Source organism: Heteronotia binoei, chromosome 9, assembly GCF_032191835.1.
Source record: "Heteronotia binoei isolate CCM8104 ecotype False Entrance Well chromosome 9, APGP_CSIRO_Hbin_v1, whole genome shotgun sequence".
Classification (NCBI taxonomy): domain Eukaryota; kingdom Metazoa; phylum Chordata; class Lepidosauria; order Squamata; family Gekkonidae; genus Heteronotia; species Heteronotia binoei.
The window spans coordinates 18,540,673-18,554,705 of record NC_083231.1 but is presented as its reverse complement, the minus strand read 5'-3'; the positions used below and the strand labels follow the sequence as shown (position 1 = coordinate 18,554,705).

At 44.1% G+C, this 14,033-nt stretch overlaps 1 non-coding gene across 1 annotated transcript; it reads left to right on the top strand.

The window, feature by feature from the left end:
* The first annotated feature begins 12,558 nt into the window (after nucleotides 1–12,558).
* Nucleotides 12,559–12,625, top strand: TRNAN-GUU (transfer RNA asparagine (anticodon GUU)). The gene has a single exon. It is a non-coding gene; the product is annotated as a tRNA-Asn (tRNA).
* Nucleotides 12,626–14,033: the final 1,408 nt, after the last annotated feature.

The following is a 14,033-nucleotide window of genomic DNA, read 5'->3' as shown; positions in this document are numbered from 1 at the left end:
TACATACTATTAGTGCCTTGGTGAGGATTCCAATCTGACGAGATCAAAGGCGTTGGGAAACCCTTCGTAATTTAATACGAGCTTCAGAAATGTACTGAAAAGGTTTTGTTGTAGTTCAGTCGCACAGTCAAGTTTGACTCTTTGCGACCCCATGGACAAAGTCACGCCAGGCCCTCCTGTCTTCCACCATCCTCCGAAGTCTGCTCCAATTCGTGTTTGTTACATCACTGTCCAGCCATCTCATCTTTTGCCGTCCCCTTCTTCTTTTGCCTTCTGTCTTTCCCAGCATCAGGATTTTCTCCAGGGAGTGCTCCCTTCTCATTCGGTGGCCAAAGTATTTGAGATTCAGTTTCAGCATCTGATCTTCCAGAGAGCAGTCTGGGTTGATTTCCCTTAGGACTGACTGACTGGATCTTCTTGCAGTACATGGGACTCTCAAGAGTCTTCTCCAGCACCAGAGCTCAGAAGCATCAGGTCTGTGTTTGGCTTTCCTTATGGTCTGGCTCTCACAGCCATACATTACTACTGGGAATACCATCGCTTTGACTATATGGACTTTTGTTGGCAGGGTGATGTCTCTACTTTTTATTATACTGCCCAGGTTTGCCATAGCTGTCCTCCCAATGAGCAAACGTCTTTTACTTTCATGGTTACAGTCACCATCTGCAGTGATCTTGGATCCCAGAAATGTGAAGTCTGTCACTACTTCCATGTCTTCCCCTTCTATTTGCCAAGGTGTGATGGGGCCAGATGCCATGATCTTAGTTTTTTGATGTTGAGTTTCAAGCCTACTTTTGTGCTCTCCTCTTTCACCCTCAACAAGACGTTCTTTAGGTCCTCCTCGCTTTCTGCCATTAGAGTGGTGTCATCTGCATATCTGAGGCTGTTGATATTTTTCCCGGCAATCTTAATTCCTGTTTGTGCTTCATCCAGGCCAGCATTCTGCATGATGTACTCTGCATATATATCAAATAAGCAGGGTGACAATATGCATCCTTGTCAAACTCCTTTTCCTATTCTAAACCAATCAGTTGTTCCATATCCCGTTCTGACAGTTGCTTCTTGACCCTTATGCAGGTTTCTCAGGAGACATGTGAGGTGGTCTGGTACTCCCATCTCTTTAAGGACTTGCCACAGTTTGTTGTGATCCACACAATCAAAAGCTTTAGCATAGTCCATGAAGCAGAAATAGACATTTTTCTGATACTCCCATGCTTTCTTCATAATTCATCGAATGGCAATTTGATCTCTAGTTCCTCTACCTCTTTGAAACCCAGCTTGAACTTCTGGTAGTTCTCAATCTACATATTGCTGAAGCCTAGCTTGTAGAATCTTTAACATGACCTTACGGGAATGTGAAATGAGTGCAATGCTGCAGTAGTTTGAACATTCCTTGGCATTACCCTTCTTTGGGATTGGAATATGAACTGATTTTTTCCAATCCTTTGGCCACTGCTTTGTTTTCCAAATTTATTGACATAATGTGTGCATCACTTTAACAGCATCATCTTTTAAGAATTTGAATAGCTCAACTGGGATATGATCATCTCCGCTGGCTTTGTTGTTAGTAATGCTTTCTAAAGCCCATTTGACTTCACACTCCAGGATGTCTGGCTCAAGGTCATTGTTTTCACTGTCATGGTTGTCCGGGACATTGAGATCCTTCTTGTATAATTCTTCTGTGCATTCTTGCCATCTCTTCCTGATCTCTTCTGCTTCTGTTAGGTCCCTACCATTTTTGTTCTTTATCATGGCCATCTTTGCACGAAACGTTCCCTTGATTTCTCCAATTTTCTTGGAGAGATCTCTTGTCTTTCCCATTCTATTATTCCCCTCTACTGCTTTGCATTGTTCCTTCAGGAAGGCCTCCTTATCTCTCCTTGCTGTTCTCTGGAAATCTGCATTCAGTTGGGTGAATCTTTTCTTTTCAACTTTGCCTCTCACTTTCCTTCTCTCCTCAGCTATTTGTAAAGCCTCATCAGACAGCCACTTTGCTTTCTTGCATTTCTTTTTCTTTGGGATGGTGCTGAATGCCGTCTATAATTCTTCAGGCACTCTGTCCATCAACTCTAGTTTCTTAAACCTATTCATCACCTCCACTGGTGAATTAAAAACTAATAAGTCACCAGATCTGAATAACACATCCAAGAGTTCTGAAAGAATTTGAAGTTGAACTTGTGGATCTCCTGACAAAAATATGTAATCTTTCAAATCTGCCTCCATTCCTGAGGACTAGAAGGTAGCAAATGTCACCCCCATCTTTAAAAAGGGTTCCAGAGGGGATCCGGGAAATTACAGGCCAGTCAGTCTGACTTCAATACCAGGAAAGTTGGTAGAAAGCATTATCAAGGACAGAATGAGTAGGCACATTGATGAACACAAGTTATTGAGGAATACTCAGCATGGGTTTTGTAAGGGAAGATCTTGACTCACTAACCTGTAACAGTTCTTTGAGGGGGTGAACAAACATGTGGACAAAGGGGACCCGATAGATGTTGTTTACCTTGACTTCCAGAAAGCTTTTGATAAAGTTCCTCATCAAAGGCTCCTTAGTAAGCTCGAGAGTCATGGAGTAAAAGGACAGGTCCTCTTGTGGATCAAAAACTGGCTAATTAATAGGAAGCAGAGAGTGAGTATAAATGGGCAGTCTTCACAGTGAAGGATGGTAAGCAGTGGGGTGCCGCAGGGCTCAGTACTGGGTCCCATGCTCTTTAACTTGTTCATTAATGATCTGGAGTTGGGAGTAAGCAGTGAAGTGACCAAGTTTGCAGATGACACTAAATTGTTCAGGGTGGTGAGAACCAGAGAGGATTGTGAGGCACTCCAAAGGGATCTGTTGAGACTGGGTGAGTGGGCATCAACGTGGCAGATGAGGTTCAGTGTTGCCATGTGCAAAGTAATGCACATTGGGGCCAAGAATCCCAGCTACAAATGCAAGCTGATGGGGTGTGAACTGGCAGAGACTGACCAAGAGAGAGATCTTGGGGTCATGGTAGATAACTCACTGAAAATGTCAAGACAGTGTGAGGTTGCAATAAAAAAGGCCAACGCCATGCTGGGAATTATTAGGAAGGGAATTGAAAACAAATCAGCCAGTATCATAATGCCCCTGTATAAATCGATGGTGTGGTCTCATTTGGAATACTGTGTACAATTCTGGTCACCACACCTCAAAAAGGATATTATAGCATTGGAAAAAGTGCAGAAAAGGGCAACTAGAATGATTAAAGGTTTGGAATACTTTCCCTATGAAGAAAGATTAAAACGCTTGGGGCTCTTTAGCTTGGAGAAACGTCGACTGCAGGGTGACATGATAGAGGTCTATGGCTCCGAATCGTGGGTTTTATACCGTCATCACCTGCGACTCCTTGAGCGCTTTCATCAGCGCTGCCTTCGCACCATCCTCAACATCCACTGGAGTGACTTTGTGACCAACACTGAAGTCCTCAAGCGGGCGGAGGTTACCAGCATCGAGGCACTGCTGTTGAAGACGCAGCTGCGCTGGGCAGGGCATATCTCCAGGATGGAAAACCACCGCCTTCCCAAGATTGCCCTGTATGGCGAACTCTCCACCGGCCATCGAAATAGAGGGGCACCAAAGAAGAGGTACAAGGACTCCTTGAAGAAATCCCTTAGCACCTGTCACATCAACCATCACCAGTGGTCTGACCTAGCCTCAGATCGCAAAGCATGGAGGCACACCATCCACCAGGCTGTCTCTTCCTTTGAGAACGCACGCATAGCTGGTCTTGAGGACAAAAGGAGATTGAGGAAGAATCGCACTGCTACAGCACCAACCCCAAATCAGACTTTTCCCTGCAGCCACTGTGGCCGGACCTGCCTGTCCCGCATTGGTCTTGTCAGCCACCAGCGAGCCTGCAGCAAACGTGGACTATTGCACCCTTCTTAAATCTTCGTTCGCGAAGCCAAGCCGAGAGACAAGATAATGCATGGGATGGAGAAAGTAGAGAAAGAAGAATTTTTCTCTCTTTCTCACAATACAAGAACTCCTGGGCATTCAATGAAATTGCTGAGCAGTCAGGTTAAAACGGACAAAAAGAAGTACTTCTTCACCCAAAGAGTGATTAACATGTGGAATTCACTGCCACAGGTTATGGTGGCAGCTACAAGCATAGCCAGCTTTAAGAGGGGATTGGATAAAAATATGGAGCAGAGGTCCATCAGTGGCTATTAGCCATGGTGTGTGTGTGTGTGTGTGTGTATGTATGTATATGTGTGTGTGTGTGTGTATATATATATATATATATATATATATATATATACACACACACACACACGCATATATTGACCACTGTGTGACACAGAGTGTTGGACTGGATAGGCCATTGGCCTGATCCAACATGGCTTCTCTTATGTTCTTACTGTATATTCATAAGGGATGTGATCAAGGTCAAACCTGAATGACCTAATGGCTTCCCCAGTTTTCTTCAGTTTAAGCCTGAATTTTGCAATGAGTAGCCGATGATCTGAGCCACAGTCAGCTCCAGGTCTTGTTTTTGCTGACTGTAAGGAGCTTCTCCATCTTTGACTGCAGAGTATATATTCAATCTGATTTCTGTGTTGCCCATCAGGTGATGTCCACATGTAGAGTTGCCTTTTAGGTGGTTGGAAGAGGGTGTTCGCTATGACCAGCTTGTTCTCTTGACAAAACTCTATTAGCCTTTGCCTGGCTTCATTTTGTTCTCCAAGGCCAAACTTGTCAGTTGTTCTGGTTACCTTTTGACTTCCTACTTTGGCATTCCAGTCCCCTATGATGAGGTGGACATCTTTTTTTGGTGTTAATTCTAGAAGGTGTTGTAGATCTTCATAGAACTGGTCCACTTCAGCCTCTTCTGCATCAGTGGTTGGGGCATGGATTACTGTGATATTGAATGGTTTGCCTTGGATACAGACTGAGATCATTCTGTCATTTTTGAGATTGTATCCCATTACTGCCTTCCTCACTCTCTTGTTAACTATAAAGGCCACACCATTTCTTCTACGGGACTCTTGCCCACAATAATAGATGTAGTGATCCTCTGAGTTAAATTCACCCATTCCTGTCCATTTTAGTTCACTGATTCCCAAGATGTCGATGTTCAGTCTTGCCATCTCTTGTTTGACCACATCTAGCTTACCTTGATTCATAGAGCTTACATTCCACATTCTGATGCAGTATTGTTCTTTGCAGCATTGGACTGTTCTTTCACCATCAGACGTATCCACAGCTGAGCGTCCTTTTGGCTTTGGCCCAGCTGCTTCACTCTTTCTGTGGTTACTTGAATGCTTTTCCCCGGTAGCATATTGGGCACCTTCTGACCTGAGGAGCTCATCTTCCAGCACTATATCTTTTATCCTTTTGTTTCTGTTCATGGGGTTTTCTTGGCAAGGATACTGGAGTGGTTTGCCATTTCCTTCTCCAGTGGATCACATTTAGTCTGGGTTCTCAGCTGTGGCCTGTCCATCTTGGGTGGCCCTGCATGGCAAGCCCACAGCCTCATTGAATCGCGCAAGCCCTCTCGCCATGACAAGGCAGCAATCCGTGAGAGGGACTGAGAAGATACAGGATACCAATACAGCTATAACACAAAACCTCAGGTGAGCTAATAAGCCTCTAGCCAATAGCACCATTCTGTAATTAGAGTAATTGCAGTCAAGGACAAATGGCACCACACTATATATAGTCATAACAATAATGAAGAAGAAGAATTGCAGATTTATACCCTGCCCTTCTCCCTGAATCAGAGACTCAGAGCGGCTTACAATCTCCTATGTCTTCTCCCCCCCACAACAGACTTCATGTGAGGTGGGTGGGGCTAAGAGGGTTCTCACAGCAACTGTTCTTTCAAGGACAACCTCCATGATAGCTATGGCTGACCCAAGGCCATTCCAGCAGGTGCAAGTGGAGAAGTGGGGAATCAAACCTGGTTCTCCCAGATAAGAGTCTGCATACTTAACCACTACACCAAACTGGTTTATAATAGAAACCCACAGGGCTTTTTTTTTTTTTGAGCAAGAACACACAGGAATGCAATTTTGGCTGGCTTGGCATCAGGAGGCATGGCCTAATATGCAAATGAGTTCCTGGTGGGCTTTTTTTCTACAAAAAAAGCCCTGGAACCCCCAAATTGAGTGCATGGGATGGACACACCAAGCAATGCACTGAAATCAAGAGCATCAGCTATTTTCAGTTCTTTATTGAGTAAGTTACCCTGACATTTGCAAACAGTGTAACTCCCAGTACACTGAGAGGCAGTGCAGTATAGTAGTAAGAGTAGGGTCTGTGTTGAAAATACCTGGAGACTTTGGGGGTGAATCTTGGAGAGGGTGGGGTCTGGGGAGGGGCCATTTTCTCCTGGGTAGATTATCTCTGCCAGCAGGAGATCAGTTGTAAAGGCAAGAGTTTCAGATTGGAAAATGGGAGTCTCAGACTAGAAAGCGGGAGACACGTTCAAAGCCCCACTCCGCTATGAAACTCTGCTGAGTAACCTTGGGCCAGCAGTGTAATCTCTCAGTCCAACCTACCTGAGAGGACTGTTGTGAGGAGAAAATGGAGGAAAGGGGAGTGTAAGCTACAATGGGTCCCCATCAGAGAATGAAGTGAAACAAAACAAAATAAGCAAACATAAGGCTTTGGTTGGTTTGGGATTTTGAAAAGGCAGAAGAATCACTTGCTAACCTCTGCGGCACAATCCTGTTCAGAAGAAAACCCTACTGACTTGTATTTGAAAAAGCGTGCATGGGACTCCAAATTCAAAGAAGTAGAATCCATCTTCCTACGCTTGGCTCATGCAAGCAGCAAATATTCCCTCATGACAAATATTTAGGGCCTCGGGTTTAAAGTGATTATAGTAAGCAGGACAAACCAATCAGAATATGGGTTTAGGAGGACAGCGTAAATTGATCATCGGTACAGTTAGGGATTTTATGATTCCTGACCAAATGGTCATATGTTCTCTGCCCAAATGCTAAAGTGTCCTTCCAATGCAAAGGTACAGTTTCCTAATCCTTGAGCCAAGACCCTTAAGTATCCAGCCTTTCTACCACCCTGCACAATATAGCACAGTTATAATAAGCCCTATATGGCCTAAGACCTGCCTACCTTCGGGATCATCTCTCCCCACACGTTCCCCAGAGGGTACTTCGATCTGGATCTCAAAATCTATTGGAAATCCCCGGGCTGAAGGAGGTCAAACTAAAGGTCACCAGAGGGAGGGTATAACAGTGCGCCTCGCGGTCTCACTGGATCGCTTCTATATGCGGCTTATGGCTACCCCAGCCCCTCTTCCACCTCAGTTCTTCCTTTTGGATTTTTACCTCACGACTATGGAACTCAAGGGGTGGGTGTAATATGGATTTCTCACTACTAGTCTCTTTGGGGTTTTTGTTTTGCTTTCAGATGGATATAACCTCAGTTTGTAGGTAGGGGACCACAGCAGCTTTGATAGCTTTCCCAATATACTGGCACCAGAGAACTTTAAAGTAAACCACAGAAATTTATTAACATACACACCCCGTCTTCAACTGGGGAATGGGAAATATATACATGGGCTATATTGTATCTCAAGCAGTTAACAGTTTCTTTGTAGTTTAGGCTTTATAATATCTAGTTCACTTAGGTCCCTCAGGTTTCACAGATCATACAGCTTTCGCTCTCCAACACTATTCTGGGTTGGCCTCTTGGGTATAATGTGCCGAGTCCCTTAAGTCGACTGGTGACTCTTCTCCCAGCCCTTCAGATTAGTTCCTGCTGAGCTTTTTCTACCCCCCAAAAGGTCCTGCTCATCAGTGATAGAAGGTTTGGGTGGGAATATAGAGGTTGAGAATGAGTTTAGAGACATAAATACTATGGTATCCTATGACCAATACTCCTTCTAAGCTGTAGAGACTCGTGAGGAAAAATTCTACTTTGTGAGCTGCTGGCATTAAAGTTGTGAGCTGCTGCATAAATTAGTTTGTTCTGGGGGCGTTTCCCCTGAGGTAAGACAAAAATGTGTGAGCCGTAGGCTAAAAAAACCTGTGAGCTAGCTCACACTAACTCAGCATAGAGGGAACACTGCATCTGACCTTCATCTACCAGTTTAATTTTGGGGACTCCATCAGTCTCCACCTGATCACCTGCTGGGTGTGGTCAATGGTGGTGGTGATGGAAGAAGAAGAAGAAGAAAAAGAAGACCTCTTTCGATCATTATTTCATTGTTTTCAAGCTGAGAGTGCCAGTAAACACACATACACTTTTTTTTTCTTCTATCGAAATAATATCTGTAACAGTTAGATGTTTAGAAACTTTGCTATGTCTCTATTAGGATGGAATTTGAGATTAAAAGCACAGATGGTTTTTTCCCCCTACCAGATTCCCCCCCCCCCTTTCAATTCATACTTAGCTTGATTGCACATCTCATTTCTACTGCTTTGTGGTAATTACAGCTACAATCTCCAAAGAGAGGCCTCAGTACTTTGATTAGCTGTCTGGCAAATATCCACAATTCCACCCCCCCCCCACCCCCCGCTGTGACAGTTTAAGATTTTTTTTTTAAGCACGCACAAACACAAAGAGAACAATCCATTTTATAAGGTGTAAATGGAAAAAAAAATGTTCTTTCTGTCTGACTCGGTAAAGGAGGGGAAAAAATCAAGCCATCTATTAAACTAGTTGGCACAAAATTTGGATTTCAAATGTCCTTGAAGGAAATGTATCCAGCTTTATCATAATAATAGTCCCTACAGGCTTAGTTCATAGACACACACTAGCTATGGGGTTTAAAATTCAGGTTTTCAAGTTTTCTTGGCTTTAGAAAATATGCCATACGATCGATCTATCTATCTATCTATCTATCTATCTATCTATCTATCTATCTATCTATCTATCTATCTATCTATCTATCTATCTATCTATCATCTATCTATCTATCTATCTATCATCTATCTATCTATCTATCTATCTATCTATCTATCTATCTATCTATCTATCTATCTATCTATCTATCTATCCATCCATCCATCCATCCATCCATCCATCCATCCATCCATCCATCTATCTATCTATCTATCTATCTATCTATCTATCTATCTATCTATCTATCTATCTATCCATCCATCCATCCATCCATCCATCCATCATCTATCTATCTATCTATCTATCTATCTATCTATCTATCTATCTATCTATCTATCTATCTATCTATCTATCATCTATCTATCTATCTATCTATCTATCTATCTATCTATCTATCTATCTATCTATCTATCCATCCATCCATCCATCCATCATCTATCTGTCTGTCTGTCTGTCTGTCTGTCTGTCTGTCTATCTATCTATCTATCTATCTATCTATCTATCTATCTATCTATCTATCTATCTATCTATCTATCTATCTGTCGATCTATCGATCTATCGATCTGTCTTGTCTGTCTGTCTACAGGGCACATTTTGTAGCAGGAGCTCCTTTGCATATTAGGCCACACCTCCCTGATGTAGCCAGTCCTCTAAGAGCTTACAGTAGGCCTTGCACTAAGAGCCCTGTCAGCTCTTGGAGGATTGGCTAGATTGGGGGTGTGGCCTAATATGCAAAGGAGATCCTACTACAAAATGAGGCCTGTATCTATCTACCTACCTACCTACCCACCCACCTACCTTCAGCGGCTGACGAGTTAAAGCCATTGCCAGGCTCTGCATTGCCAGCTGACCCCCCCTCCCCATGGGAGACTGGAGAGGTGAGTATTCAGGGGTTGTGACATGATATCACTTCCAGGGTGAACTTGGAGGTGATGTCGTTGCACTGTCAGGGTTCTCTAGGATTTACTGGAGACTCTACCGTTTGCCTGCAGAGTTTCTGGTGAATTGTTGAGCTTCACATCAATGCCACGATCTGACTTCTGAATACACACCCTGGACCTGGCATCACACCACTGCTCCAAGGGCAATTTTCAGATAATTTCCTCCCATTGGTCCAGCAAATCAGGGTCAAATCTTGCTTTCAAATAGCTTCCAAGCAGACTTAGCCAGGCTGCTGTAGTGGAGTGTCTGAGGATGAGAAAAACAATCACTACAATCAGACCTCAGATTCAGCAGGAGCACACAGCAGGCCTCAGATTCAGCAGGAGCACAGCTCCTGAACCTTTCAGAGGGTTCCCCCTCTTCCTCCCCACCTACTTTGTCCATTCAACAGGAGGTGTAGCTGCATAACAATCCCTGGATTAGGAGATCAGGCAGCCAGCCAGCCACCAGGGGCTTTGCCTCACCCCCAGAAGCCCTCATTAACCCCTGGAGAAGCTCACACCACCCTTTCTCCACTTCTTATGTGATTTTTGGAGTCAGGTGGCTTGCTGGCCTTTTGACTGTGCTGGTGGGGGGGGCAAGGTGAGCCCTAGGTGAGCAAGGCCTGCTTGGGCAGGCTGGATCTCTAGCCAGCCCAAGCAGGCCTCGTTTGCCCAGGGCTCTCCTTTTTTGTGTCAGGTTGCTTTTGGCTGGTGGGAGGGCGGCATATGCTAATGAGTTATGCTAATGAGCTCCACCACCTACTTTTTTTTTCTATGAAATGACCCCTGACTACAATAAACACTCATGTTTAGCCTGCTGTTGTGTTTGTGTGTGTGTGTGTGTGTGTGTGTGTGCATGTGTCACCGTGCCAGCAGGGAGGACAAAAGTGTTATCCTCAACTTGCTTCTCTTTCTACAAGGTGGGAGTGAGCAACTCAGTATGCTCGGACTTTTTTTGTGGGGGGGGGTACATCACTTTAAGTGTGTATAGATGTTATCTTCTCGAATGGGATGTCTCCCTTTGTTTTAATCTGAGAGCTGCCCACTGATTCCTCCTCCCTCTCCCTTTGTCCTGTCCCTTTGCACATGGCCTTGCATGGAAGCATATATATGTAATGTACCAGTCTTGGAGACGAGATTAGGGCAACATAGTTTATTGCATGGTACAAAACACGAGGTAAGAGAGAGAACACGCGGGGCGGGTCCCGCATATATACAACACCGGGACTATTCTTCCTGCTGGCCAGTCCAATGCTGGCCAGCCATATTTCCCGCCACTCGCTGTGATTGGCGGATGTTCCGCGCCCATCACGGAGGCACCTGGTTGTCACAGTTGCCTCCGCGGCTTCCGCGGACTAACGCTATTTCGATGGTGCGATATAACAAAATGGTTGTGCTGCCTTGAATGGTGGCATTCTGCGAGCGCCATACATTACAATATATCTGCAGGTCTCTCCTGTAGATGCAATGCCCTCAAACTCCCTCACACATGATGCCAGACAAGCTGGCCATTTCTGATAGGGAAAGTGTTCTTTAGATGAGGCTTCTTTCTCTTCCTTTGACTGCATCCTGAATGTGAACTGAACCTACTAGAATAAATGCAAATTTGCCCTTTTTTGAAATATATTTCATGGGAGATTTACTTACTACACTCAATATCAAGCTTATATGACAATTGCAAAGCCCTTCGATATTAACCATACCCCAATTATAATCGATATTAACCATCGATATTAACCATACCCCGTTGCTTTGCAAGATGGCAATTCAGGTTGGGAGACTGAGCTAGTCACAGTCATCTGTTGTATCCCATCATGCTGGTGCTGGAATGGATTTAAGATCTGGGATTCTAACGTCAAACTATAAAAGTATGGCAGGAGAGCTATATTCAAAACTTGCCGCAATTAATACTACCAGTTCACCGATGAGAACAAACACAGAAAGACAAGGACTAATCCAAGGGTAGCCACTGACAGCAAAGTAGATTTTTAAACTCGTCATCATGATTGGCTGCTACAAGGTGCGATTGCAATAAAAAAAGGCCAACGCCATGCTGGGAATTATTAGGAAGGGAATTGAAAACAAATCAGCCAGTATCATAATGCCCTTGTATAAATCGGTGCTTTGGTATCATTTGGAATACTGTGTACAGTTCTGGTCACTGCACCTCAAAAAAGATATAGCATTGGAAAAAATGCAGAAAAGGGCAACTAGAATGATTAAAGGGACACTTTCCCTATGAAGAAACGTTAAAATGCTTGGGGCTCTTTAGCTTGGAGAAACGTCGACTGCGGGGTGACATGATAGAGGTTTACAAGATTATGCATGGGATGGAGAAGGTAGAGAAAGAAGTACTTTTCTCACATTCTTTCTCACAATACAAGAACTCATGGGCATTCAATGAAATTACTGAGCAGTCGGGTTAGAACGGATAAAAGGAAGTACTTCTTCACCCAAAGGGTGATTAACATGTAGAATTCACTGCCACAGGAGGTGGTGGCGGCTGCAATCATAGTCAGCTTCAAGAGGGGAATGGATAAGCATATGGATCAGAGGTCCATCAGTGGCTATTGGCCACAGCTTATCATTGGAACTCTCTGTCTGGGGCAGTGATGCTCTGTATTCTAGTGCTTGGGAGGGGCACAGTGGAAGGACTTCTAGCCCCGCTGGTGGACCTCTAGATGGCACTTGGTGTTTTGTTTTTTTTTGGCCACTGTGTAACACAGAGTGTTAGACTGGATGGGCCATTGGCCTGATCCAACATGGCTTCTCTTATGTTCTTATGTTCAGGGGAGGGACGGTGGCTCAGTGGTAGAGCATCTGCTTGTTAAGCAGAAGGTCCCAGGTTCAATCCCCGGCATCTCCAACTAAAAAGGGTCCAGGCAAGTAGGCGTGAAAAACCTCAGCTTGAGACCCTGGAGAGCCGCTGCCAGTCTGAGTAGACAATACTGACTTTGATGGACCGAGGGTCTGATTCAGTATAAGGCAGCTTCATATGTTCATATGTACAAGGAAAGCCAGCTTCAAGAGGGGATTGGATAAACATGAAGCAGTGGTCCATCAGTGGCTATTAGCCACAGTGTATTGTTGGGACTCTCTGTCTGGGGCAGTGATGCTCTGTATTCTTGGTGCTTGGGGGAGGCCACAGTGTGAGGACTTCTAGTGTCCTGGCCCCAGTGATGGACCTCCTGATGGCACTTGGGGGTTTTTTGGCCAGTGTGACACAGAGTGTGGGACTGGATGGGCCTTTGGCCTGATACAACATTCTTATGTTCTTATCATCGTGTTCACCACCACCACCACTACCACCACCACACCAGCGTTTAAAAAATAGCAATTTGTTTCTATGCTCTTGGGCATGAACAAATTCCCCAGTTCTGGTGTTTTACTCTTCCACAGGTGACTCTATCCCACTCTTTTCTTTTTCTTCTTTTATATTGCTAATGAGACATATTTACACTTCTCCTCTGACACCCATTTAGAACATAAGTTCCTGCCATCCTCAAAAGACAATTTCCCTTTCTTTCAAATTATGGAGTTTTTTGTTATTCTCCCACTAAGCAACTTTCCGAAAGTGCAAGGTTACCACCAATAAAGGATTGAAGGAAATCTTTAGCAACTACAGAAACAGCAGTCTGTTATGATCATTAAGGGTTTTTTCATCTGAGATAGCAATAAGGTCTTTAATTGCCTAGGTCATGGGATTTGGAGGAACACGAAAAGAACAGAGATCTCATTTCATGTTTTACAATAAGAAACTTTCTGGGTTAACCACTTTAGAGGCACCCAGGATGGATCTAGGGATGTGATACAGCTAGACTAGCAGGAAGTTTCTAACGGCAGCTTGCTAGACATTTAAAAATTGTACCCAACTTCCTCATCAAACTTAAAAATGTCTGACAGCAAAACCGATGCAATATAAAACATTACATCACACCAAGCAAGCATCAACAGAGCTGCTAATTACATAACTCAACATCATTAAATTCCAAAGTTGCAAAGCCATAAAGCCATTATCAAACTTAATCTTGAAAAAGTCCTTCCAAAGAAGATGGTTGTGAAATGTGGGGCCTGCAGGGACTTCCACTTAGACTTCATTTGGGAAAAACTGTTCCAAAGAAGAGGTGCAGAAACAGAAAATGAGGGTCACTGCAACACTGAGGACAAAACTCAGCAGTGTTATGAAACAGGGACGGGCATGAACTGGCTGACAAAACTGAAGTTCATCACAAATTTTGGCAGATTCATGTCTCACAAAGAGATGCTCATGGGCT